Source organism: Equus asinus, chromosome 8, assembly GCF_041296235.1.
Source record: "Equus asinus isolate D_3611 breed Donkey chromosome 8, EquAss-T2T_v2, whole genome shotgun sequence".
NCBI lineage: Eukaryota > Metazoa > Chordata > Mammalia > Perissodactyla > Equidae > Equus > Equus asinus.
Window position 1 is genome coordinate 33,476,619 of NC_091797.1, and position 27,317 is coordinate 33,503,935.

General features: G+C 44.2%; 1 protein-coding gene across 28 annotated transcripts in view; it reads left to right on the forward strand.

The window, feature by feature from the left end:
• LOC106825028 (class I histocompatibility antigen, Gogo-B*0101 alpha chain) overlaps positions 1–27,000 on the forward strand; it is a 192,503-nt gene extending 165,503 nt beyond the window's left edge. For 4 of the 28 annotated variants that reach the window (XR_011505054.1, XR_011505055.1, XR_011505052.1 and 1 more), the window contains 2 exons: positions 5,413–5,566; positions 6,382–12,513. The gene's annotated coding sequence lies outside the window, so the exon portion shown is untranslated. Of the gene's footprint in view, positions 1–5,378; positions 5,567–5,671; positions 5,832–6,381; positions 12,918–13,062; positions 13,211–26,898 lie in introns of those variants that run through there. The other 24 variants (XR_011505062.1, XR_011505064.1, XR_011505065.1 and 21 more) reach the window with 19 other exon arrangements.
• The last annotated feature ends 317 nt before the right edge of the window (positions 27,001–27,317 follow it).

Here is a 27,317-nt window from a genome sequence, read left to right on the forward strand (position 1 = left end):
AAACATAATGAGGATGCTCACAGATATGCAGAGAAGAATGGATGAACACAGTGAGCAAATCAGCAAAGAATTGGAAGATATAAAAAAGAACCAATCAGAAATGAAGAATACAATACTCAAAATGAGAAATTCACTAGAGGGCCTCAATAGCAGAGTAGGGGAAGCAGAAGAACGGATCAGTGAGCTAGACGAAAGATTAGAGGAAATCAGCCAAGCAGAATAGAAAAGAGAAAAAAGAATTAGACAGAATGAGAACAGTGTAAGGGAACTCTGGGACAATATGAAGCATGCTAACATTTGGATTATAGGGGTCCCAGAAGGAGAAGAGAGAGACAAAGGGGCAGAAAATTTATTTGTCGAAATAATAGAGGAAAATTTTCCTCACCTGAGGAAGGAAACAGACATCCAAGTTCAGGAAGCACAGAGAGCTCCAAACAAGAGAAGCCCAAAGAGGCCCACACCAAGACATATTATTATAATCAAAATGTCTAAAATTAAAGACAAAGAGAGAATCCTAAAAGCAGCAAGAGAAAGGCCACAAGTGACATATAAAGGGAAGGCCATGAGGCTGTCAGTGGACTTCTCAGTCGAGACCCCACAGGCGAGAAGAGAATGGCATGACATATTTGAAGTGCGAAAAGGAAAAAACCTACAACCAAGAATACTCTATCCATCAAGGCTGTCATTCAGAATGGAAGTAGAGATAAAGAGCTTCCCAGACAAGCAAAAATTAAAGGAGTTTATCACCAAGAAACCAGGTCTACAAGAAATGCTGAAGGGACTTATTTAAGTGGGAAAGCAATGACCACAAATAGAGATAAAAGAAAAAAATTATAAAAAAACCCCCAAAACAACAAGAAAAAACAGGCAATAAAATCATTTGTAAGGTAAAAGTATAGTAAAGCCAGCAGATCAAGCACCTGTGAAGGTAATATGAGGGTTAAAAGACAAATGTACTAAAATTACCTATTTCAATGATAAGAGGGTAATGGATATACACACACTAAACAAAAGACTATATATGATGTGAAAAACATATAATGTGGGAGGAGGGGAGTGAAAAAGTAGAGCTTTTAGAAAGAGGTCAATAGACTGTTATATGCATAGTATATTAAATAGGATCCTCACGGTAACCACAAACTAGAAACCTATAACAAGCAGGAAAAAAAGTAAGACAAAAGAAATCAAACATATTACTAGAGATAGCCATCAAACCACAAGTGAAGAGAGCAAGAGAAAAAGAAAGGAACTGAGAACTACTAAAACACCCCCAAAAAAGAAAAAGTGGCAAAATGGCAATAAATACATATTTATCAATAGCTACTTTAAATGTCAATGGACTAAATGCTCCAATCAAATGCCATAGGGTGGCCAACTGGATAAAAAAACAAGATCCACGTATATGCTGCATACAAGAGACACACTTCAGACCTACAGATGCTCACAAACTGAAAGTGAAAGGATGGTAAAAGATATTCCATGCAAATGGCAAAGAAAAGAAAGTGGGGGTAGCAATACTTATATCAGACAAACTAGACTTTAAATCAAAAACTGTAATAAGAGACAAAGATGGGCACTACATAATGATAAAGGGAACAATCCAAGAAGAAAATATAACACTTGTAAATATCTACGCACCCAACATAGGAGCACCTAAATATATAAAGCAATTATTAACAGACATAAGAGGAGAAATAGACAGTAACACAATAATAGTAGGGGACTTTACCACTCCACTTACACCAATGGATAGATCATCCAAACACAAGATCAATAAGGAAACACTCGCCTTAAAGGACACATTAGACCAGATGGACTTAGTAGATCTATACAGAACATTCCATCCAAAAACCACAGAATACACATTCTTTTCAAACGCCCATGGAACATTCTCCAGGATTGGTCACATATTAGGCCACAAAACAAGTCTCAATAAATTTAAGAAGATCGAAATAATACCATGCATCTTTTCTGACCACAAAGTTATGAAACTGGAAATCAACTACAGAAAGAAAGCCAGAAAAGCCATAAAAATGTGGAGATTGAACAAAATGCTACTGAACAATGATTGGATCAATGAAGAAATCAAAGAAGAAATTAAAAAATTCCTGGAGACAAATGAAAATGAAAACACGACATGCCAAGATCTGTGGGATACAGCAAAAGCGGTTCTAAGAGGGAAGTTTACAGCAATTCAGGCCTACCTCAACAAGGAAGAAAAATCCCAAATAGACAATCTAAAAGTGCACCTAAAGGGACTGGAAAAAGAACAACAAACAAAGCCCAAAATCAGCAGAAGGAAGGAAATAATAAAAATCAGAGCAGAAGTAAACGAAATAGAGACTAAAAAAACAATAGAAAAAATTAATGAAACCAAGAGCTGGTTCTTCGAAAAGATAAACAAAATTGACAAACCCTTAGCTAGATTTACCAAGAAAAAAGAGAGAAGGCTCAAATAAATAATATCAGAAATGAAAGAGGAGAAATTACAACGGACACCTCAGAAATACAAAAGATAATAAGAGAATACTATGAAAAGCTATACGCAACAAATTGGATAATCTAGAGGATATGGATAAATTCTTAGAAACATACAACCTTCCAAAACTGGACCAAGAAGATGTAGAAAATTTGACTAGACCGATCACCAGTAAGGAGATCGAAACAGCAATTAAAAACCTCCCAAAAAATAAAAGTGCAGGACCAGATGGCTTCCCTGGCGAATTCTACCAAATATTCAAAGAAGACCTAATACCTGTCCTTCTCAAACTCTTCCAAAAAATTGAAGAGGAGGGGAGGCTTCCTAACTCCTTCTATGAAGCAAACATTATCCTGATAGCAAAACCAGACAAGGACAACACAAAAAAAGAAAATTACAGGCCAATATCACTGATGAACATCGATGCAAAAATCCTCAACAAAATACTAGCAAATCGAATACAACAATACATTAAAAAGATCATCCATCATGATCAAGTGGGTTTCATTCCGGGGATGCAGGGATGGTTCAACATCTGCAAATCTATCAACATGATACACCACATTAACAAAATGAAGAATAAAAATCACATGATCATCTCAATAGATGCAGAGAAAGCATTTGACAAGATACAGTATCCATCTATGATAAAAACTCTAAATAAAATGGGTATAGAAGGAAAATACCTCAACATAATAAAGGCCATATATGACAATCCCACAGCAAATATCATTCTCAATGGAGAAAAACTGAAAGCTATCCCTCTAAGAACAGGAACCAAACAAGGATGCCCACTGTCACCACTCTTATTTAACATAGTATTGGAAGTCCTAGTCAGAGCAATCAGGCAAGAAAAAGAAATAAAAGGGATCCACATTGGAAAAGAAGAAGTGAAATTATCACTCTTTGCAGACGACATGATTTTATATCTAGAAAAGCCTAAAAAGTCCACTAAAGACCTTTTAGAAATAATAAAGGAATACAGTCAAGTTGCGGGATACAAAATCAATGTACAAAAATCGGTTGCGTTTCTATACACTAACAACGAAGTAGCAGAAAGAGAAATTAAGAATACAATCCCATTTACAATTGCAACAAAAAGAATAAAATACCTAGGAATATACTTAACGAAAGAGGTGAAAGACCTGTACACTGAAAACTATAAGACATTGTTGAAAGAAATCGAAGAAGACACAAAGAAATGGAAAGATATTCCTTGCTCTTGGTTTGGAAGAATTAACGTTGTTAAAATGTCCGTACTTCCTAAAGCAATCTATAGATTCAATGCAATCCCTATCAAAGTTCCAACAACATTTTTTACAGAAATAGAACAAAGAATCCTAAAATTTATATGGAACAACAAAAGACCCCGAATAGCCAAAGGATTCCTGAGAAAAAAGAACAAAGCTGGAGGTATCACATTCCCTGATTTCAAATTATGCTACAAAGCCATAGTAACCAAAACAACATGGTACTGGCACAAAAACAGACACACAGATCAATGGAACAAAATTGAGAGCCCAGAAGTAAACCCACATGTTTATGGACAGCTAATATTCGACAAGGGAGCCAAGAGCATATGATGGAGAAAGGAGAGTCTCTTCAATAAATGGTGTTGGGAAAACTGGACAGCCACATGCAAAAGAATGAAAGTAGACCATTCCCTTACACCATGCACAAAAATCAACTCAAAATGGATTAAAGACTTGAATGTAAGACCTGAAACCATGAGACTTCTAGAAGGAAACATTGGCAGTACGCTCTATGACATTAGTCTGAGCAGCATATTTTCAAGTCCCCTGTCTGACCGGGCAAGGGAAACAAAAGAAAAAATGAACAAATGGGACTACATCAAACTAAGAAGTTTCTGCACAGCAAAGGAAACCATCAACAAAACGAAAAGACAACCTAACAATTGGGAGAAGATATTTGCAAACCACATATCAGATAAGGGGTTAATATCCAAAATATACAAAGAACTAATACAGCTCAACAACAAAAAACCAACAATCCAATTAGAAAATGGGCAAAAGATCTGAACAGAGATTTCTCCAAAGAAGATATACGGATGGCCAACAGGCATATGAAAAGATGCTCAACATCATTAACTATCAGGGAAATGCAAATCAAAACTACAATGAGGTATCGCCTCACTCCCGTCAGAATGGCTATAATTAACAAGACAGGAAACAACAAATGTTGGAGAGGGTGTGGAGAGAAGGGAACCCTTGTTCACTGCTGGTGGCAGTGCAAACTGGTGCAGCCACTATGGAAAGCAGTTTGGAGTATCCTCAGAAAATTAAGGATAGATCTACCATATGATCCAGCTATTCCACTGCTGGGTATTTATCCAAAGAACTTGAAAACACAAAGGCATAAAGATACTTGCACCCCTATGTTCATTGCGGCATTATACACAATAGCCAAGACTTGGAAGCAACCTAGGTGCCCATCAAGGGACGAATGGATAAAGAAGATGTGGTATTTATACACGATAGACTACTACTCAGCCGTAAGAAATGACGAAATCCGGCCATTTGTGACAACATGGATGGACCTTGAGGGTGTTATGCTGAGTGAAATAAGTCAGAGGGAGAAAGTCAAATACCATATGATCTCACTCATAAGTAGAAGATAAAAATGACCAAAAAAACCACACATAGCTTTGGAGATTGGACGGGTGGTTACCATTGGGGAAGGGGGTAGGGGGGAAGGCAAAAGGGGTGATTAGGGTCACATGTGAGGGGATGCACTATAATTAGTGTTCGGGTGGTGAACATGATGTAATGTATACAGAATTTGAAATAGGATGTACATCCGAAAAAAATAAAAATTAAAAAAAAACACTGTTTCTCTATGATAATAAAACACTGCTTCTCTGTGATAATGTCTCTTATAGGCAATCATCTCCTATTGCTAATTTTTCATTCAAGGTGGAATAATTGGGGTAATTGCTGCCAATAGGCCACGCTTTGAGGAATTTCTCTGAAAACCTCATGAGATGTTCTCCAGGAGGCTGCACCAGAGGGAATGAGGCCTTGTATTTCTGCCATCCTGCTGTATCCACTGTGATGGAGTTTAGGCCAGGTACGATGACAAACTGGAAATATAGGAATGCAAGGACAGGATCAAACCTCTCCCCTTGTCCTGGTCCCATGTGCTTTTCTATTGCTCTTGCTCTTTCTGCTTTAGGGGTATTTTCTTGAGAGAAACGGAGCCCAGGAAACCCTATTCTGGCTCTGAATCTTTTGTCTGCAATTCCTGTTATACCTGGATGTGACCAGCAGATGGCGGACTAGCCATTCGGTTTCCTCGCCCTGCTTTTCCTCCATCCCACCCACTTGAAAGTCAGGTCTGTGGAGTGTGGGGGCTTCACAGGTACAGATTAACAAAGAGGAACATTTTGATTTCATCTGAGCTCGGGATTCCCTTTGTGAGGTTGGGAATAGAAATGTCCAGTTATAATTCAGAGATGACAAATACTACTCTGAAAAAAGACAAAAGAAATGAAATAATGTGTGTCTTTGGCGCCTCAGCTCTGAGCTGCTGATTTCTTGTGTTGAGTGTCTGAGAGATGCTGAACATTCAGTATAAAGCAGGACACTTCGAGTTCTCAGAGGATCCTCGTTCTTAATTGTATTGGAAAATAGTTTGTCACTCTCATCACTCTCCCCAAGCCCCCAGCCTGTCATTTTTAAAGAAGTTAAACACTGATCTCTTCAAAAAAATTACCAACGGATGAAATAATATACTGTCTGGGGTTTTCTTCAGAATAACGCAGTGTGGGTGATGGTTGGGGTGTGGATGAATCCTGATGGGCGTGATTGATGCAGTGCTGAGTGAAGGGTCAGGGGGTTCACTCACATTCTCTCTAATATTCTGTGTATCGAAAATTTCCTCAGCACACAGTTTAAAAAACAAGTACGAAAGTGACCCAGACCCAGTCGGAGCACCGCGGATTCTGAAGAATCAAGAGATCCTGGTTGCAATTTCAAACCACACCGCCAATCAAGACAGATATTTTGAAATGCAACTGCAGGGACTGAATGCCTTTAAATATTTCCACACTCCTCCTCTTGGGCTTCGCAGGTCAGGTGGGTCACTGTGTGTCTCCACTCATCCATTGGTTCCATGTGGGCAAGGACTGGAGCCCAACCTCTGATGGGGCAGGGAGTGAGGATTTAAAATACTGTATATTATCATCAATAACAGGAAATAGGATTGTCACTGAGAGGGAGGGCCAGGTAGGAGACACCTGGAGAGTCGCTGTCTTCAGGAATTGCTTTTTCACTCTCTGATAGAAAGTGTAGACAGGGACCGTAGACCCTTGGTCTCAGGGGTCTCATACCCACCTTAAAATTGCATAAAAATTGTCTGGGAATGCAGGTGAGGGATTTTAGTTGGGGGTAGGAGTGGGGCAAGGCCGTAGCTTTCATGAGATGGTCAAAGTTGTCTTAATTCACTGAGAGGACAACAGAATCTGAGTAGAGTCGGCCCATCCCACTGACTCTGAGGGGAAACACTGGAGACACTGACTCTGAGGGGAAACACTGCAGACACGGGTGTCCAAGGATTCTGAGACACCCGTGGGAGGGGCTTCCTTCAGCTGTCCTTGTCCCCTCGGCTCTTCAGCTGGGGAAACTTCCTGAGCGCTTCCAGGTCATGTTTGCAGCCTGAGGTGGAGTGACCCTGAGCTAATGAAGATAAGTTCCAGCTCCCCTCACCTACACAAGACTCTTCTATGTAATTACTCACTTTCGTGTCTAATTTTGTATTTATACTTTGCCTTCTTTATATTAAAAGACACCTCCAAATTGTATAAACTTTACCCGCCATAAACCTTGCCTGTTTATACTGTAGAGGTGTGTCCCACATCGCTATATCTCACAAGTGGAAGGTAAGTCACGCTCTTTCTACTGCCCCTGGTCACCTAGTTACCACCCGTGAGGAACTGTTCCTAGTTGCTTGTGTATCTTTCCAGAGAGTGATTATGCATTTAAACTCTTACACTGTTCTTTACACAATAAAAGATTTTTCCCAGACCAGCCTTGGTGAGGCCAATTGCATACGTTCACTGCACTCCACTTTGGTGGCCTGAGTTTGGCTCCTGGGTGCAGACCTACACCACTTGTCTGTGAGTGGCCATGCTGTGGTGGGAGCTCACATACAAAAAGAGGAAGACTGGCAGTGGATGTGAGCTCAGGGTGAATCTTCCTCAGCAAAAAAAGAATTTCCCATGTCCATATCTGGTTTCATGATTTGCTGAGAAATTTCATGAAATGTCCCTGGGCATCACTTACTATCCTTCCAAAGGAAGAATTGTTCAAGTAACATTCAACCAAAGACTTAGTATGGTGAAGACACAGCCCACAGTTTACAATGTTAACTGTTCATGTTAACAATGGAGCCGTCCAGGACTTCATCGTAATTCCTATAGGATGCTTAAATAAGTTCTGCCCTGATGTTTTGTTCTGATTTTATACTCACATTGATTTTGAACAGACAGGTACTCCCCGAGTCCCGTGCCCTGCTCCCCACCCCACTCTCCCCTCTAGGTCTACTACAGACAACAGAAAACTGGGTGGAAGAGAGACACGGTTCCTCAATCCAGAGTCAATGCCCAGCGGACTCTGGAAACTTTGAGATTCTCCTTCATGAAGAACTAAAGGGAAATAGCACATATTCATCAATATGATGATGATGATGCAAGAGTGTTTATTTTCTTAGTTGGCCAAAGGAACCCAGGTGGCTTATATTATAATGCATAATTTAAGTGGGGCAGTTAAAAATAAGCACAACAAAAGTCCGCATATTATAGCAGAGATCTAGATACCCTATTTATGTGGGATACAGTCAAGCCTTATGTCCAGTAGTGATTGGGTCCTCATCTTTTGGCACCTCAGGCCGTTTGAGAAACAAGTGGGGAAGGTGCTAAACCACCTGGAGAGAAAAACAAATTCTTATGATGTATTTAAGGAAGAACTTATCATGTAGAATTGTGTGCAAATGTCATTGCTGACAAAAATGAAAATTATTGATAGGTGTAATCTTGAAAAAATACAAAATTGGCTTTCAAATCTCTACTTGAAATACCTCCTAGAGGAAGATTGAGATCAAATGATTAACAATTTAAAGAAGCCCTTTTCATGCAGATCTAAGAAAATGTGACCTAGGAAAATCCCTTTCCAATAATTGAAACAAATACACAAGGAAGGGAGTGTCTCGAGGGGAGAGTGCCTAGAGGAATGGACAGTCTCATGGACAGCATCTCTCCCACTGACCGGGAATCCTAAGCAAGAAAACTGCGGAGCTGCCAATCACTTGTGAAAATGCTATATCTTCACCTATACTCCCACTCAGAATAAATTTGCACTGTATTCGGGGGAAGAGAACAATGAGGGAGCCTGAAAGAAGGGCTGAGTGTTAATCAAATATCCTTGACTGGATTAAGGTTCAAGCACAGGTTTAGATCCCAGACTCCAAGTGTCAGAGGCGCATGGCCCTGTACAGAATATTTCCCAATTAATTGCCTTACCTGGAAATTAATCTGAGCACTCCCACCTCAGGACCTTTGCACTTTCTACTCTTACCTGGGCTGCTTCTGCCTCACTTCTTTCATGTCTTTGTCCTCAGTGATGCCTGCTCTGTTTAGACTTCCAACCCCCGGCACCTACTACCCTCCACACACTTTTCCTGCCTTTACTTTCTCTGTAGCACAAATCATGGCCTGATGTACCACATAATTTATTTATTTAACTTAGTATCAGTCTCCTAAAAGTATAATGAAAATTTCATGACAGAGTGTATTTTTGTCATATGTTTTTTTTAACTGCTTCTCCTCAGAACTCACACTATTTCTTGGCAAATTATAGGTTTAATAAACATATGTTGAATGAATGAATCTGAATATATTTTTATTTTTCTTAAGGTCACATTCTACAGGGCCCATCAAGATAAATAGCTATAGAGTATATCTTCAAATCTGCTAAACAAGTTAATCTCTTTCCTTGTAAGAGATCACTTTGGTTTGTTTGTGTTGAGTTCACTTATTCGTCATTGTTGCTGTTGATGATGCTGCTACAAAACTGTTGACTGACTCCCTTGAACCTGCTTCAGTTCATCCTTCATTAGCCTTAGACACACTGCTGAGAGTCCTTTGTATCTATGGTCTCCCGATACCATCCATTTTCTATGTCTTCGTCCCTCAGAGTTCAGACTTGATCTTTATGGTTAAAGCCAGAGACACTGAAGTCCTGAGCTCCTGTGTGATGGTGCATGGCTGCCCTGGGTGTCTCCTTATCCCCATCCTCTGTGGGAGGGGGCAGAGTGGAGCACCTGGAACACAGAGAGGACCTCTCTCTTGCTAGTACTGATCTTCTCACAGCAGAAACTGCCTACACTCCACAAATGGGGTGGGGCATAACGGATGTGGTAAGAGGCTGACAAGGTGCTTGTCATCGTTTGGGAGCTCACTCAGCCCTGCCTTGTCAGAGGACATTTGGACTGGAGGAAAGTGTGAACAGAGAGTTATTGAATCACCTTAGAATGAAAAAGTCTAAATGAGAGCAAGAGGGAGAAACTCCATGTAGAACCAATCAGTAGACAATATTGAGAAGAGGGCAAATAATAGCTCTAGAATATATCTTTCAATTGTTGATAAGTGGATTCTTGACTGGGGAAGTAGAATAATGTAATTCTATTCATTTAAAGATTGGGAAGTGGAATGCAAATCAGTTTCCCCACAGGTGACATGTGGACAGGCCCAAGTGCCATCTGCAGCCCAGGGCAGAGCAGCAATTGTCACAGGAGAGTGGGTAGCAACCCCGACATGCTTCCGTTGAAGATTGTTATGCCAGAGCTGGGCTGTCTTGTCTTACAGTGTAGTTTTCTTCTGTTGTTGTTATGTTGTTATTCTATTTCATTTTTATTAGATAATAGTTTCAAATTTTCAGAAGTTTAAAACTACCCAAAGCATACTGTGAAAATATTTTCAAAATGGTCTCCCCTTCTCACAGTTCCTACTGCTCTCCCCTTAGAGACCATTATCACTAAGTCCTTGGATGTCTTTCCAGGCACGTAGATGTACATAAATTCTTCTTCCCCTTTTAAAGAAAATATAGCATAGTATACACAGTTCTGCAACTTGATTTTTTTTTTGTTAATAATTTACTTTGGAGATCTTATTTGTCAATACGTGAAGAATTTCCCCTTTTCCTTTTTTTGTAGCTTTATGGTGTTCTATGTGGATGGTTTTAACTGGTCCCCTATTTACTGAGACTTGAGTAGTTTCATCTTTTGCTATTAAAATAGTGCTGCGATGCATAATCTTTCTCTATATGATTTCTAGGCATGGTGATGTATCTGAAGGCTAAATAATCAGAAGTAGGATTGTAACATTGATAGATATTTTAGCTTCACGGCAGTTATAAGGAAGTGTGGTTGATCTTCATTATACATTTGGGCAAATTTGGAGAAGTGTCGGTTCCACATCACTGAGAATCAGACTTCTCAGTTCCTCACCTCAAACCTAGAGAAACCAGCCACTCCTAGTTCACAGTCAGGGAGGGCGGTTCATATTGTAGGCGGAAACTTGAGATGAGCAGAACTGCGGTATCGCTAAAGGAATAATAGACTTGGCTCAGGTTTTGAGCAAAAGACAGCCCAGCTGTACTTCCCTCTCCAGAAACTAATGAGTCAGCCTATACACTGAAGGAGAGACAGGGGAGGACTCTGGCAATGGGAGGATAGGGGGCATGAGGGAAGGGGTGTGTTCACACCTGTAGCAGCAGAGCCTGATGCACTGAGAGATTCAGGCATATCTGTTACATCTTGCCATTGGGTGGTTTCACAGCTCCTTTTCTTCCCTGAAACATTCCCTTTCCAAGACAGTTTTCAGCTGGGCAATCTTAAAACTCAACTGATAGGAAGGAAATTACATCTAATGTGGAAGAGACCACATAAAAATGTAGGTATTTTGGGGGGTGGGGAGTGGTGTTCAATCTTTTCTCTTCCCCCATCTCCCCCCATGGGGTGTATTGGAGATCAACTTCCTCCACCCCACCAAAGTTACATGCCCCCACTCAGCCCTCCTCCCATTCCCCACCCACTTCCTCCCCCCACCTCCCCCAGCCAATGGAGATCATGGATGATGAGACGAAGCTGAGGCTGCATGGGTTGCAGCAGTGCTACGTGAAACAAAAGGATCAGGAGAAGAACCAGAAGCTCTTTGACCTTCTGGATGTCCTTGAGTTCAATGAGGTCAGTTGTTCAAGGTCCAGTAGCGGGATGAACATATCTCCAACTGTAGGAGAAACCTATATTAAGTACCCTTTTATTGAGAAAACCATGTATGTGATTTGAGAGAAAATGGTGGAGAAATTCTCTTACATGTAACTCTTTTAGATGAGAATACAAAGGTCTTTGTGGGGGCTGAGCATGAACAAAGTGGAAACTGCTTTTCTGTTCCATGGCTGGCACCAACAGGTACTCAATAAATAAGAACTTCAATAAATAAACCTCAAAATATGAAAACTCTTGAGGGGTTTAATAAGTTCGTAAAAGTCTCAAAATATCTTGGGGCTGTTAGGTCCTTAAAGTTGTTTGTTTGTTCTTGTGTTACTGACTGAGGAAAAGCCTTCCATCACTTTACCTGTTGTGTGGTTTATCGTCACTAAAAATGACTTTCTGGAATAGGGTAGGTTGCTTATGTTTGGTATTTTGATGAGCAGGGATATTGGTCATGGTCTTTCTAGACTTTAGTTCTAATTTTTACCACTTCTTTGAGAGGTGTCCTCATCCTTGTCTCCCAACATATCTGGTAATTTCGATTACTGTTCTCTGCATCTTCTCTGTAACATGTCTGCCGAGGGAAACTCAGAGCCGAGAGAGAGAAGCTAAGTTATATTTAGAGCAGAAGAGGAACTATGTGAGGGAGACTAAGAGGAATTCCATTCGAAAAGTGTAATCACTGAAAACTCTCTCGCCCATAATCTCTCTCATACACCCATGAACACACATCCCCCTTCTTACTCACACACAGAAACTCCCACCCACCCACCCACGCACCCACCCACCCACACACACACATGGTGATCTTGTCAAGTCTGTGCAGCATTGCATTGCCCTGGCCCAGTGCCTGGGGGAGCAGAACTTCTCAGCCATTACCATCCACCGAGGGATGCCCCAGGAGGAGAGGTGAGTCAGAGATGGGGAAGATGTTTTGTGTCCTTGGGAGGAAAAGAGGCCCTGGAGAGAAGGGACTTTCAACATTTTTCCAATTTCCTTTCTCCTGAAGGCTTTCTCGGTATCACCAGTTTAAAGATTCTCAATGATGAATTCTTGTGCCTACCAACCTATTCAGCCGAGGCAAGGACATGGAGCAAGTGAACATTGCCTTTGACTGTGACAGCCTGAGGATTCTGACACCCACCTGCATCGGGTAAGCCCCACACCAAGAAGAACACCCCATTGTCCTCCCCCAACCATCTATTTTCTGCATCTTTGCAACCCTCCATCTTCATCCCTCCTTTTGGGTGTCTTCCCTTTTTGGACGTCTTCCAGTTCTATCCTCTGTGTCCTTCCAGGTGGCCACAGCAGGCCAGTTTGGCCCTGAAGGCTTGGTCATCACATTTGTGTCAGATGAGGATGATGACAAGATCCTCAATGATGTGCAGGATCACTTTGAGGTCAATACTAGTGAGCTGCCTGATGAGATAGACATCTCCTCCTACAGTGAGTATTGATCTCGTGAAACTGGCCTCCCCAGCTCTTTAGATTCCCCTTGTTCTTTTGTTTGTTCGTTATAAATCCTATTACTTAGCAAAGCCTCTCCTGCATAGTGGACAGTTGACAGGTTCATGGCCCCCTGGTCTTGATGCCCTGTTGGGATGTAAGTTGACCTCTATATTAGGTCTCTTTCTTTTCTTGTCACATTTCTTTTTCCCACCTTCAAGTCTATCCTCTGAACCCACACACCACATAAACAACTGCATGTATGGGTGCGTGTGTCTCTGCCAACGTCACTTTTTCTTCTCTGTGGCTTTTCCTAACCATGCCGTGTTTTCTGTTCAGTTGAACAGATATGGTAGAGGACTTACCCACCCATTCTGGAATGTGGCAGCTGTCCTTCTTCAGGAGATGAAACCATGGGTAGGAGCAAACGAGACACTGACAACCCCCAACCCCCACCTCATGGCTTCCCTCCTTTGCGTCACCACCACTCCTAAACGTCCATTTCCTGATTTGTCAGAACTTTTTTTCAACAAAACTAAAAAACACATGCATCTGTGATGTCTGTAAACGCTCCATCTTTTTATTGGATTTGGGGTGATGTTGTTTTCGGGTATGATCCAGGGTATATTCCTGTAAGGACTGTGTGCCCTGCTGTGGGGCAGAGGTCAGTGGGAGGGGTCAAAGTGGGGGATGTGACTAAAAAGACTGCAGAGACCATGGCTCCCTACTACTTTCCAATTTCTGACCATTTGTAGAGGTGTCTTCCATTTTTCTGAGTGGCCTGGAAGAGGCTGGGATGTTTCTGATTGAAGAGCTCTTGGGGCTGGTGCGTAATATTTCCATTATTGAAGGGTGAAGTGGGAACTGGTGGAAAGCTTAGGCATCTCCTCCCAGGCTCTCTCTGTGTCTCCTCATCTGTTTCTTCAGCTTCTGGGTCTTGAGCACCAGGGTGTGGGCTTCCCAGGCCCCTTGCTGCCCTTCCAGTAGGGCCTGGGACAGCTCCACCTGCTGCTCCAGCAACTCCTCAGCTTGGGCCAGCTCAGCTGAGGGGGTGGGGCTGGGGACCCAGGGTGAGGGGGACATTGGGGACGGAACATCACCACAGGCAGAGGTCTGAGGCTCTCTGGACGTCAGGAATTATGCCTCTCCCATTTTTGGACCCTATTTAAGGTCATCTGTACTGTGCAGCCCAGCTAGCTTCCTGTCTTAGGTAAAGGCCTCTGGGGGACAGCGATCACTGGCCCAGGGGCTATGACTGGCCTTGGACACGTATATAGGGTTATGGGAAAGAAAAGATTGGCTGTGTCCCCCCCCCCAACCCCAAGAAACAATGACCTCTTAGATGGGAACTCTTCATGGACTGTGCAGGAAGGGAAGCGTGTGGGGAGAGGCAGCCCTGAGGCCTGGAGTGGGGTTGGGTTGGGCAGCTGAGAGTTGGAACTAGGCAACAAACTCCAGGAGTGTAGGAGGGTGGTATCTGCATGCCTGTGATGCAGGATAAGTTTGAAGGGATCCCCTCACAGTACAAATAACCCCCACATGCCCCTCACGACCTCCACCCCCACCCTTGGTGCTGCTTACCTGAGGGCATGACTTCATCTTTCACCAATACCACACTGTGTTGATTACTGTAGCTTTACTGTTAGTCTTGAAGTCAGGCTGTGTGAGTCCTCTGACTCTGCTGTCTCATGGTGTGCTGGCTACTCTGGCTCTTTGGCCTCTCCATATAAACTTTAGAATGAGTTCATCAATATCCTTGCTGGGGTATTGACAATATCAGCTGTCAGTATCTAAAATAACTTTCCGGGATTTTAATTTGGATTCTGTTGAATCTATAGATCAAGTTGGGAAGAACTAACATCTTGACAAGATTGAATTTTCCTAGCCATGAACATGGAATATTTGTCTATTTATTTAGTTCATTGATTTCTTTCATCAAAGTTTGGTAATTTTCCTGATATAGATCTTGTACAAATTTTGATAGACTTACACCAAAGTATTTAATTGTTTGTGTGCTAATGTAAATAGTATTGTGTTTTTAGTTTCAGCTTCCAGTTGTTCATTGCTGATCTATAGGAAAGTGATCGACTTTTGCATATCAACCTTGTGTCCTGCATTTTGCTGTAATTGCTTGTTAGTTGTTATTCCAGGAGTTAGTTGTTGTTGTTGTTGATTCTTTGGATTTTCTACATAGACAATCATGTCGTCTGCCAACAGAGAAAGTTTTATTTCTTCCTTCCCCCTCTGTATACCTTTTATTGCCTTTTAAAAAATTTTTTTGGTCCTGTATTAGCTAGGACTTCCAGTCTGATGTTGAAAAGGAGTGGTGAGAGGGGACATTCTTGCCTTGTTCCTGATCTTGGCAGGAAAGCCTCTGGCTCTCACTTCTCACTATCTAGTATGATGTTAGCTGTGGGTGTTTTGTAGACATTTTTTTTTATCAGATTCAGGAAGTTCCCTCTCTATTCCTAGTTTGCTAAGAGTTTTTATCATGTGTGAGTGTTTGATTTTGTCAAATGCTTTCTCGGCATCTATTGAGATAGTCATGTAAATTTTTCTTTTTAGCTTGTTGATGTGATGGATTACACTCATTGATTTTCCAGTGTTGAACTAGCTTTGTATACTTGGGAGAAACCCCACTTTGTTATGGCATATAGTTGTTTTTATACATTGTGAGTTACATTTGCTAATATTTTGTTGTGGATTTTTGCATCTATGTTCATGAGATATTGGTCCATAGTTTTCTTTTTACTCAATGTCTTTGTCTGAGTTTGGTATTAGGGTAATATTGGCCTCATCGAACGAGTTAGGAAGTGTTCCTTCTGCATCTGTCTTCTGAAAGAGATTGTCGAGAATTGTTATAATTTCTTCCCTAAATGTTTGGTAGAATTCACCAGGGAACCTATCAGGGCCTGGTGTTGTGGAATGTTATTAATTATTGATTCAATTTCTTGTACAGATCTAGATCTATTTGGATTGTCTATTTCATTTCAGTTTTTAAAATTATTTTTTGAATAATATTAGTTTGCAGAAGAGTTGTAAAGTTACAACACAGATTTCCCATATACCCTTCACCCAGCTTCCCTTCATGTTAATATCTTACAAAACCATGTCAAGACTAAGAAAGTAAGAAACTAACATTGGTGTAATACTATTAACTAAACTATAGAATTTATTTGGATTTTACCAATTTTTCCACTATTGTCCTTTTTTTTGTTCCAGGATCCAATCCAGGGTAGCCTAATATGCATTAAGTTATCATGTCTTCTTAGTCTCTTCTGATCTGTTGAGTTATGTAGTCTTTATCTGTTTTCATGACCTTGAAAGTTTTGACGATTATTGGGGAGATAATTTGTAGACTGTCACTCAGTTTGGGTTTGTCTGATGTTTTCTCACCATTAGACTGGGGTTATGGGTTTGGGGGAAGAACACCATAGAAGTGAACTGCTCTTCTCATCACATCATGTCAGGGGGAGCATGATGTCAACATGACATTTATCTCTGATTACATTATGTCTGCCAAGTTTCTGTAACTTTTCCCTCTCCATATTCTATTCTTGAAAAGTGAGTCACCATGTCCAGCCCACTTTCAAGGGGAGAGAAGGTAAGCTCCACCTCCTGGCAGGAGGATCCTCTTGCATCTATGTTCATGAGAGACATTACTTGGAATTCTTCTGTAAGGAAGATTTGTCCCTTGTCCCTCATTTAAAAATTTTCAATCACTTATCTATTTCAGTATGAACTCGATATTAATTTTATATTTTTGGTCATAATCCAAGACTACTGGTATTTTGCTGCTCAAAGTGTTCCAGCTTTGTTCCTAAGGAGCTCTTTCATGTTGGCTCCTGTGTCCCTTTGACATGAACCATTTTGGGGGGAGTTGAACTTCTCTTCTGTCTTTACAAGATGTTCCAGGCTCATCTTGTGTTGTTTCTGTCTCAGCTCTAGGATCAGCTGTTTATCTAAGGATCCCTGGTTCCTTTTCTTGGAGAATGATATTTAGAGACTAAGATCTGGACAGTGGGTGCTCATTTCACTTTCTAAAGAGGACACAGAGGTTCTAGAGCCGTCCAAGCTCACACAGGCAAATAGGAGGCTCTCACTTCAGCACCATGTTCGAGTTTGTTCAGTGCAGCCTTTAGGACCCAACGCACTATGGCCAGTTCTCCACACATGCCTCTCTTTGTTAAAGCTTCTGTTTTTTCAGTCTTCGGGGCTTAGACTTGAATAATTTAATTTCTTAATATTTGGTGACTTTCCTAAAAGAAGAACTTTAGTCTTACAAAATTGACTAGAATAGGCAAGAAGACAAAAAAAAGCATATGGAGAAATCTCTTGTATTTTACTTTCATTTGGAATATTTTCCTCTTCCTGCTGCTGCTTCCATGTCGCTGGGCCTGGGGGAAGGATGGCTCCCTGGGACTAAGAGAGAAAAATGATGATGTGGAAACTTCTTCCTTCATTGCCTCCCCCAGCTCTTCAGCTTCTCCTCTGGCTGTGCCCATCCTCCTCCCCCACCCCTGGCCCAGGAGCCCTTCCTGCCTTCAGCCTCACCTAGAGCCCAGCCTCTCCACTAGAGCTGCCCCTTAGTGGGAAGTGAGCCATTCCTACCGCAGGAGGGCAGAGGAGGAGAGGGAGAGGTCAGAGCCTGGGGCTGTGGGAGAAGGAACAGCAGGAATGACGGAGGTTAGAATAAGAAGGACTTCTGCATGAGGATGAGATGTGAGTGATCAGAGGTGGACTGAGGACATTGCCAACATCTCCATTTAGGAGGGAAGCATTGGGTACAGGGGCAGAGAGCATGGGCAGGACCTGGATGAGATTCACCCCCACCCTCACCCCTGTCCTCTGAGAACATCTGACCCCAGGTCACATCAGGGGTCCTTCAGGCCCAGGTCATCCACCAGGCAGGTGTATCTTGGCTCCTCTCCAGCGAAGACCCCACCAGTGCCCAGCCCTTGTGTGTTTTGTCTCCCCTGTGTCAGGTCCCCGTGAGTCCTGAGTCCACAATCAGCTCCTTCCCTTCCTGCAGCCAGGTCAGCATGGTGTTGGCAGGGAAAGAGTTAAATGCTCAGCCTCTCACAGTGTGATTGCCCTCAGGGTCCTCCTTGTCAGTCACCACGACCTTGGGGGACCCTGGATGCTGGAGAGATGGAGTGAGGTTGGGCCCCACCTTCGCTTCCTCCCTCTTCTCCTAGTCTTCCTCCCCAGCAGCGCCTCCTCCCTCCCCCAGCCCCAGGACTTCTGAAAGCCCAGGCAGGGAGGGGGGAAGCCCACTTCTGTGCCAGGAGTCTTTCTACAGTGTGTGCACTTCCACTCCCACTGTAGTTGTATGGCCTGCTCCGTGCAGAGCCCCGGGTACTTGCAGAAGGCGATCCAGGAATGTTCTTCCTTCAAATGTCTGCGTGGCTCAGTTCCTCACCTGCTTCAAGTCTGCACAAGTGTCATCTCAATGAGGCCTGTCCTGACCACATCATTGAAAAGTGTCACCTCTCCCATCACCTTGCCTTGACTGTGGACTTTGCATTGTTTTTTTTTTTTTCTCTCTCTCTTGTATCACTTTCTAACACACGATGAAGTTTTCTTTTTCTAAGGATGGCCTCAGCATTATCCCCTATTCCACATGCTCCTTTGCAATGTGATCTCGCCATCTCTTATCTAGAGGTGGGGCCTAACTCCCTTCTTCTTGAATCAATGACCAGCTTTCACGACTAGAACATGGAATGGTGACATTGCTTGAATTCTGAGGTTCTGACGTAAGAAGCCTTGTGGTTTCTGACTGGTCCACTTGAAACACTCCCTCCCAGAACCCAGGTGCTGAGCTGGGAACAGCTAAGCCACATGGAGAAGCAGGTGGAGGAGAACCTAGGTCTCCCTGTTAACAGCCCCAGTGAGCTCCCAGCCAACAGCCAGCATCACCTGCAGCCCCATGATGGAGCCCTCATGAATGTTCTAGATCCGTCGGACCTCCAGATGACTGTGGTCCCAGCCCATGTCACATGGAGCAGAAGAGCTGACCAACTCAGCCCTGTCAACCCACAGAATGAGAGAGAACAAAAAGGTTGTTATGTATTTTAGGACTGTTCGTTACCCAGCAATAGATAATGGGAACGCATCCCATATAATTTATTACTATTGTGATGTATTCGTTTATTGTCTGTCTGTCCTGTCAGACTGTAAGCCTCAGGAGAGCAGCTATTTTGTCTGTTGTGATTAAATGATCCCCAGGCCTGGAACAATGCCTGCTACAGAGGTGCTCATGGAATATTTGTGAGTGAAGGAGTAAATGCTGGGACCACGTTCCTTAGAGCTGAGTCTGAGACTGAAAGGGAGAGTTTATGGTGTTGGTTTGGAGGTTGTCTTCCTCTGCTCCGGCTGCTGTAACAAAATACCACAGACTGGGGAGCTGAAACAGGAGAAGTGTATTTTCTCACAGTGCTGGAGGATAGAAATCCAAGGTCAAAGTGCCAGGAAATTTGATTTCTGATGAGGGCTCCCTCCTGACTTGTGGATGGCTGTCTTCTCACTGTGTCCTCACATGGCCTTTCCTCTGTGAGTGCAGAGAGAGATCTCTGGTGTCTTTTTTCATAACCACCAGTCCTGTCAGACAGGGCCCCACTCTTATGACCTCATTTAACCTTAATTCTCTCCCTAAAGGCTTATCTCTAAATACAATCACATTTGGAGTTAGGGCTTCAATGTAGATTTTTTGGGGGATACAACTCAGCCCATAAGAGGGCTCCCCCCGTGATGTGTGTGTGTTTGGATCCTACCAATTGGTCTTGGTTTCTGGAACCCCTGGACAACACAGTTCTCAACACTGCCCCAAACGCATGTCTTGCCACATTAGCACAGCAGATGGGAAGTGCCTGGCCACCAACTGCTCCAGATGTCTCTTGGGCCAGGAAAGGGGTCTGTCTAGGTTGCGGGGTCATGAGTGACTGCTGCCCGGATGGCAGCTGTGGCTTAGCTGCGGCATGTGGCGCTCTGGGACATCCTCCCCTGGCTTGTGGAGCCCATGTTGTCAGGCTGCTATAACAGAATGCCATAAGTTGAGTAGCTTATAAACAACAGAAGATTATTTCTCACAGTTCTGGAGGCTGAGAAGACCAAGATCAAGGTGCTAGCAGAAGGGTGTCTGGTGAGAACCCTCTTCTTGGTTCATAGATGGTTGTCTTCTCACTGTGTCCTTGCATGGTGAAAGGGACTGTGGGCTCTCTTTTATAAGGATGCTAATGCTACTCCTGAGGGCTCCATTCATGATCTAATCACCTCCCAATGGCCCCATCTCCAAACACCATGACATTAGGGATTAAGTTTCAACATATAAATTTTTAGGGGGACTCATTCAGTCTATAGCACCCCCAAATTCCTGGGTAAGTATTCGGGGTAGAAATGAGATTTAGGGCTGGGGCTGCAGAGCTCCTAAGTTCAGGACTTGGGGCAGCAGAGAGCAGGGCGAGAGGAGTCCAGTTTGAGGATCTGGGTGCTTGTGTCACCAGAGAGGAAAGGGATGGGATCCCCAGAGTCCTTGGGCAGCCAGCTGTAGAAGGTGTATTGGACACTAGTGGGAATGGGTAGCTGGTTGCCTTGGTCCTTTTGCTGAGATCCTTGTAGCCCCACCACATGTTCATCAGCTGATCCTCAGGGGCCCCTTGGCCTGGTTCTCAAAGAGGAGGAAGGGACCACTGAAGGCTGGAACCACTGGCTGCTTTGGGCTGGCTTCAGACATGGCTGTGATGTCCTAGCACAGGGAGTGAGAGCCTGGAAATTCTGGGAATTTGGGATCAGGGCTGGTTCCTACAAGGGCAGCACAGGCACTTGCCCTTTGCTCTCTATGGTCCAGTACCCAGAAAACCCTCTCCAAACACAAGCCCACAGGTGTCCCCTAGGCCAATCCTTCCCACGCCTCTCCCGTCCCTGGCTCCTTCCCCTCTCCTCCTTGTAACCTCTACCCCTCTGATGTCATTATTTCTGTCCTGTCCTCACTTCCCCTGGAACATCCTCTCCTTCTTAGACCTAACGCCCTGGGGGCTTCTCTCCCCCACCCCCATCCCATATTGTGAGACTCACTGGATTGATCCAGCCCCAGAGGCAGCGGCAGGAACAAGTGATAAGGACTCAGGAGTCCTGGGTCCCCTGCTGGGAGACTGAGGGCACCCAGTTTGTTTTGGGGGTCCATTCTGGACCTGGGAACCAGCTGTTATGGCCTGGAGACCTCCCTGTGCCCTGAGGCAGAGTCTACAGTGACTCAATGGGGAGGAACATCTATGTCAGTGTGGATTTTGAGAAACACGTCACAGCCTGAACCTGACACGGGACAGGGGCACCCTGTTGTGTGCAGAGCTCTGTCCTGCTACTGGGGGCCCAGGGAGACCCTGCAGAGGTCCTGGCTGAGCAGGAGAAAAGGGAGCTGGGTCTTCTGTCCTCTGCACTGTGGCCACATGGGGACGCCATTGCTCTGCTCTCAGATTGTGACTGACCTGCCTGGGAGGGTCTGGGCTGTAAGTTGGTCAGAAATGGATGACCTCAAGGCTGGGCCTTAATGAGGGGAAGAAGCTTCTGAGTAGCCCTGGACTCCACAGGTGTCAAGGTCAGGGATGGACAGGGACTGAAGGAGAAGAGAGCTCAGGAGCCCTGTACTGGCTCTGAAGTTTCCATCTCCTCCCTGTGACCCCTTTCCCATCCCCTTGAGGACAACACCTGGGAAACTGAAAAGTAGAAACATTTTCTTCTACTCTATTTCTTTTCAGTACTCCTCCTTGATGTAGCAACAATAACAATATTTGTATAAATTTTTCTCAGGAGGATACACGAGGAATTGGTATCATGCTCATCTCTGGCAGGGGACCTGAGGGGGGCCTGCGGAGGGAGGAAAATTTCCCACCTTAAACCCTTTGGAATGTCTTGAGTGGTCTTTTCAAAATATGTTACACTAAGAATCTCTTTCATTTGCAGGTCACTTTCCAGTTAACGCCCAGTTTACACAGATGAGGCCGTGTGATGGGCCTGTTACCACCTGCAAACACAGGTTCTTTACCCACCACACAAGAGGGGCCAAAGGAAAACTGAAACGCCAGGCTTATGGCAAGGAAAGGGCTTTTATTTCGGGTGACATGAGCCGGGAGACGAGAGTGAGCCCTCAAATTTGTCTTGTTTTATCTCATCTTCCCAAAAGAGAGGAGTTGAGGGGTCTTAAAGGTTGTGAGGAATGTGGCTGCTTGTAGACAGGCGGGAGGAGTCAGTGCCCACAGGCCTGCATTAGGCCTTGGGAACTGCTCCCAGGGAGGAGGAGGAGATGATAAGGAATCCAGGTGGGCGACCTTGGCTGTTTGTCTCCATGGCAGATAGTGGATTCTGGAGCCAAGGATCCCGGGACTAAGCAGGGAAGGAGTGCTTTGGTTTTAATCCCATATATGCTGGATTTAATGTAGGGGAAATGATATCAGGGCCGGCATCAGACCAACATGCAGGCCCTTCACTGTGTGCTCCTCCAGCATGCCCAGGGTGTTCACACTCAGAGCCTTCACTGCTGTTCCCCTGCCTTTTCAGGCAGCTCTTCCCTCCCTGACATTCTCTCCAAACGTCCTCACTCAGAGGCCCTCCCTGCACCCCCCTGCACGTGGCACCTTCAGCCTCCCTCCACCCCTGCCCCACTTTGCCTTTGTTCACACCCTGTTCACTATCACACGTTTTTACATGTGCTCATTTAATTGTTTATCGTCTGTCCGTCCTCTAGAATATGAGCTTCATGAGGACAACGATGGGGGTTTGACTGTTCACGGCTGTTTCCACTGCCCTAGAAGTGCCTGGTTGTTGATTTTAACAATATTTGTGGGGCCAGCCTGGTGGTGCAGTGGTTAAGTGCGCAGGTTCAGCTTCTGTGGCCCGGGGTTCGCCGATTCGGATCCCAGGTGCGGTCATGGCACCGCTTGGCAAGCCATGCTGTGGTAGGCGTCCCACATATACAGTAGAGGAAGATGGGCATGGATGTTAGCTCAGGGCCAGTCTTCCTCTGCAAAAAAAGAGCAGGATTGGCAGCAGATGTTGGCTCAGGGCTAATCTTCCTAAAAAAAAAAATTCGTTGAATGATTGAGTGAATGAATGTGTGAACGCACATGCAGACTGACACACTCACAGACACACACTGCCGGACACCAATGCAAAGACATTGTCAGACACACTGACATATTCATACACAGAACACACACACACACATTGGCACACACGGACACAATTCTCACACACGCACACTCTTGAAGCCGAATTTTCATTCCGTGTTATATTGTGAGCGTTTTTCATGTCATTATGCATTGTTATTTTAAAAATTTTATCCAAATTATTGTAAAAAATTTCAAACATACTTCCAGTTTGAAAGAATAGTACAATGATCATTCTAGTTTTAATCATCTTAATATTTTCCTGTATTTTCTTTATGTATGTAATAAATAATATGGCTATAATTTTTGCCAAAATACTTGAAAATCACCTGCAACATCATGACTCTTATACCTAAAGAGTTCGATATTCATCTACTAAAAATAACCTTTTTATTCAAACTATGTTATTACACTGAAGAAAATAACTATATTTCCCTAATACTCTACAATGTCAAAATAATATAAAATTCTTTTAATTTTCCTCCGAGTGTCTTTCATTTGGAGAAGAGGAGAGCTCAGTGTTGCCTGTGCCATCTCTGAGGTTTCCTTCTTCTTGCACCCTCTCTCCCAGCCCCTTGATGTCAACACTCCAGGAAACTGGAAAGTGGAAAGATTTTCTCCTGCTGCCTATTTCTCAGTTTTGTGAATAAAATCATCTCTTACTTGGGAACATCTCAGTGTCTACATAATATTCCATAGTGTGGACATGCACATTGGGACTATTGAGACTAGGAGCACAGCTGCCCTAGGCTTTCTGTCCCCCCTAGTAGGACAGAAGAGGGATCCCTGTGCCAGGGGTCACACGTGGTGGCCCAGAAGTCACATCTCCAACAGCAGGTGTCAGGCAGACCTGAGACCAGGTGTGAGCACACTCGCCTCCCTCAGGGTGGGAAGAGTGAACATATGCACATCCTATAGGCCCTTGCTCTCCTTCAGGCGCTCCATCCCATAATCAGGGGGTCACACAGGGTGGCCCAGAAGTCACATCTCCAACAGCAGGTGTCAGGCAGACCTGAGACCAGGTGTGAGCACACTCGCCTCCCTCAGGGTGAAGAGTGAACATATGCACATCCTCTAGGCCCCTCCTCTCCTTCAGGCGCTCCATCCCATAATCAGGGGGTCGAGAAGTGGTCCACAGACTAAAACCAAGACCCAATCACCCCCAGCCTCTTTATCTCCTTTGACAGAGTCCAAGTGAGAGCCCCAAACCGCTGCTCCTCCCCACCTTCATTTCTCACAGACTCACCCTCATTATCTGCCTTGAATCCACCAGGACTAATATCACTATGTCCTTTCCTCTGTTTGTGTCAGTCACTCCTGGTCCCCCAAATATCCTTCACTCTCACCTCCACAAGGCTCTGTACACCCCTCTTCTGTCTCCTCTCGCACCCCCTCACCAACTCCTGAAACCTATCTACTGCGCCCCCTGCAGTTCTCAGCCCATGATCAGCAAAATCTCCAAAGACCTCTCTCACGATGTTCCCTTCACATCTCAGCTCTGACAGAAACCTGGGTCTCCCTGAGGACATGGTTCCCTCTGGAGTCCTCTCCCACGAGGTGTTTCCTCTCCCACAGACCTTGTATCCCTGGACCTGGAGATGAGTGGGGCCCTTGCTCATCATTGCTGCTCTCAGACCTTTGTTCCTCCCTCTTTTCCTAACATCTTCAGATGTGAATCTTCTGTCATCAGATCAGCACCCCCAATCCCCTCACTGTATGTGTTCCCTATGGACTTCCAGACCATGCCCCTCATTCCTCCACTCTTCGGGCCTGGCTCACTGTCACTGTCTCCAGCAGTGCTATTGCCTTGATCCTTGGTGGTTTCAGCATGAGATGTGGTAAGCTGAATAGTGGTCCCCAAAGATGCCCATGCCCTAATCCTTGGAATTTATGAATAGGTTGCCTTACATCTCAAAAGGGATTTTGGCAGTGTAATTAAGGCTAAGACAGCCCTGGTGGTCTAGTGGTTAAGATTCGGTGCTCTCCGTGATAGCCCAGGTTCATTGCATGGTCAGGGAACCACAGTACCTGTCTGTCTGTTGTCACACAATGGCAGTTGCATGTTGCTGTGATGCTTAGAGCTATGCCACCAGTATTTCAAATACCAGCAGGGTCACCCATGATAGACAGGTTTCAGTGGAGCTTCTAGACTAAGACAGACTAAGAAGAAGGACATGGCCACTCACTTCTTACAAGAATTGCAATGAAAACCCTATGAATAGCAGTGTGAGCGTTGTCTACTACAGTTCCAGAAGGTGAGAGGATGGCTCAAAAAGACCAGGCAGGGTTCTGCTCTGCTGTACGCAGGATTGCTAGGAGTCAGACCAACTTGATGGCACTAACAGCAAATTCAGTTTAAGGACCTTAAAATAGAGGGATTATCCTGGTAGGGAGATTATTGTGGATTATCTGGGTGGGCCCAAACAAATGACATGAATCCTTAAAAGATGAGAATTTTCTCTGGCTGAAATCAGAGTGATGCTCTAGAGGAGACGTGGCAGAGGGGAAATCAGAGAGGTCTCAAGTGGGAGAAAGACTGGTGTGCTGTAGGGGCCCATGTTGGAGGACTGAAGAGATCCTCTATGGGCTAAGAGTGGCTCCAGCTGACAGCCAGCAGGGAAATGAAGACCTCAGCCTTACATCTGCAAAGAAGTGAATTGAGAGAACAGCCTAAACCAGCTTGGAAGTGGATTCTTCCAGCATCCCCAGTAAGGAACACAACATGCGACACCTTGATCTCAGCCCAGTGAGAACCTGTTGGACTTGTAACCTACATAACCATGAGATAATAAACGGGTGTTGTTTAAGCCACTAGGTCTATGGTAATTTTTATGGCAGTGATAGAAACCACACAGCAGAGAGGATGCTCTCACTCCCTGACCTCTCCTTTCCCTGAACTCCTCTCCTCCATGACCTCCTACTCGGCTCTCCCAGGGCCCCCACTCCCTTGTACCCCTAGACCTTGTAATTGCCAATAACCCAGCCCTTCCAGAGTTTCCATGCTTTCCATTCTCTGATCTCCATCTCTCCTACTCATCTTCTTGCAAGGTGGCCTAAGGAACACTGGTAGTATTATTTCATCATATATTTTTCATATATTGCCTGGAAATTGCATTGATACCCACAGCATCAATCATGTCCCCCTATTATAGTGGGGCATTTAGAGGCCAGGTAATAAACGGAGTCCTTGACAAAGTGTGGCTCAGAATGAGACCCAGACCCACCCAGCAATCATCCCCCTTCCTTGATTGCATAATTGGAAAGGATATACTTGACAGTTGAAATAACCTCCACACGGGGTCCCTGGTCTGTGGAATAAGGTCTCTCTTTGTGCTGTAGACCAAGGAAACCTCTGAAATTGACCCCATCTTGGTCAAATCAGAAATGATACTGTGTCCCAAGGGCAGGCATTGTGGAGGTTTTGCAGGTATTGTAGGAGTTAGCACCCCCATTAGAGACCTGATGGATGCAGGGACCATTGTGGTGTGGCCTATTATCTCTAGTTAATTCAGCAATCTGTCCCTGTAGGAACCAGATGCGGTCTAAAGGATGCATGAGCTACTTCAGACTCAACCAAGTAGTGGTCCTGATGCAGCTGCTGTGCTGGATGTGATGTCACTGCTAGAGCAGGTTAGTGAGGCCTCAGGCACACGGTATGTGGCTGTAGATTTGGTGAGTCTGCTCTTTTTTATTTCTGTTATAAATGTGGACGTGGAATGATTAGCATGCATACAGAAGGAACAATAACATTTATTTATGGTTTGCCTCAGAGCTCTTTTAACTCTCCATTCTTCCATGATATTGTTTTAAGAGATCTGGACCTCCTGGACATCACATAGAATATCACGTTAGTTCATTTAATTGACAACCTCATGTTGATTGGGATGGATGAGTAATGCTGCAGGCCTGGTAAAGCATGTGCACTCCAGAGAGTGGAAGATAAATCT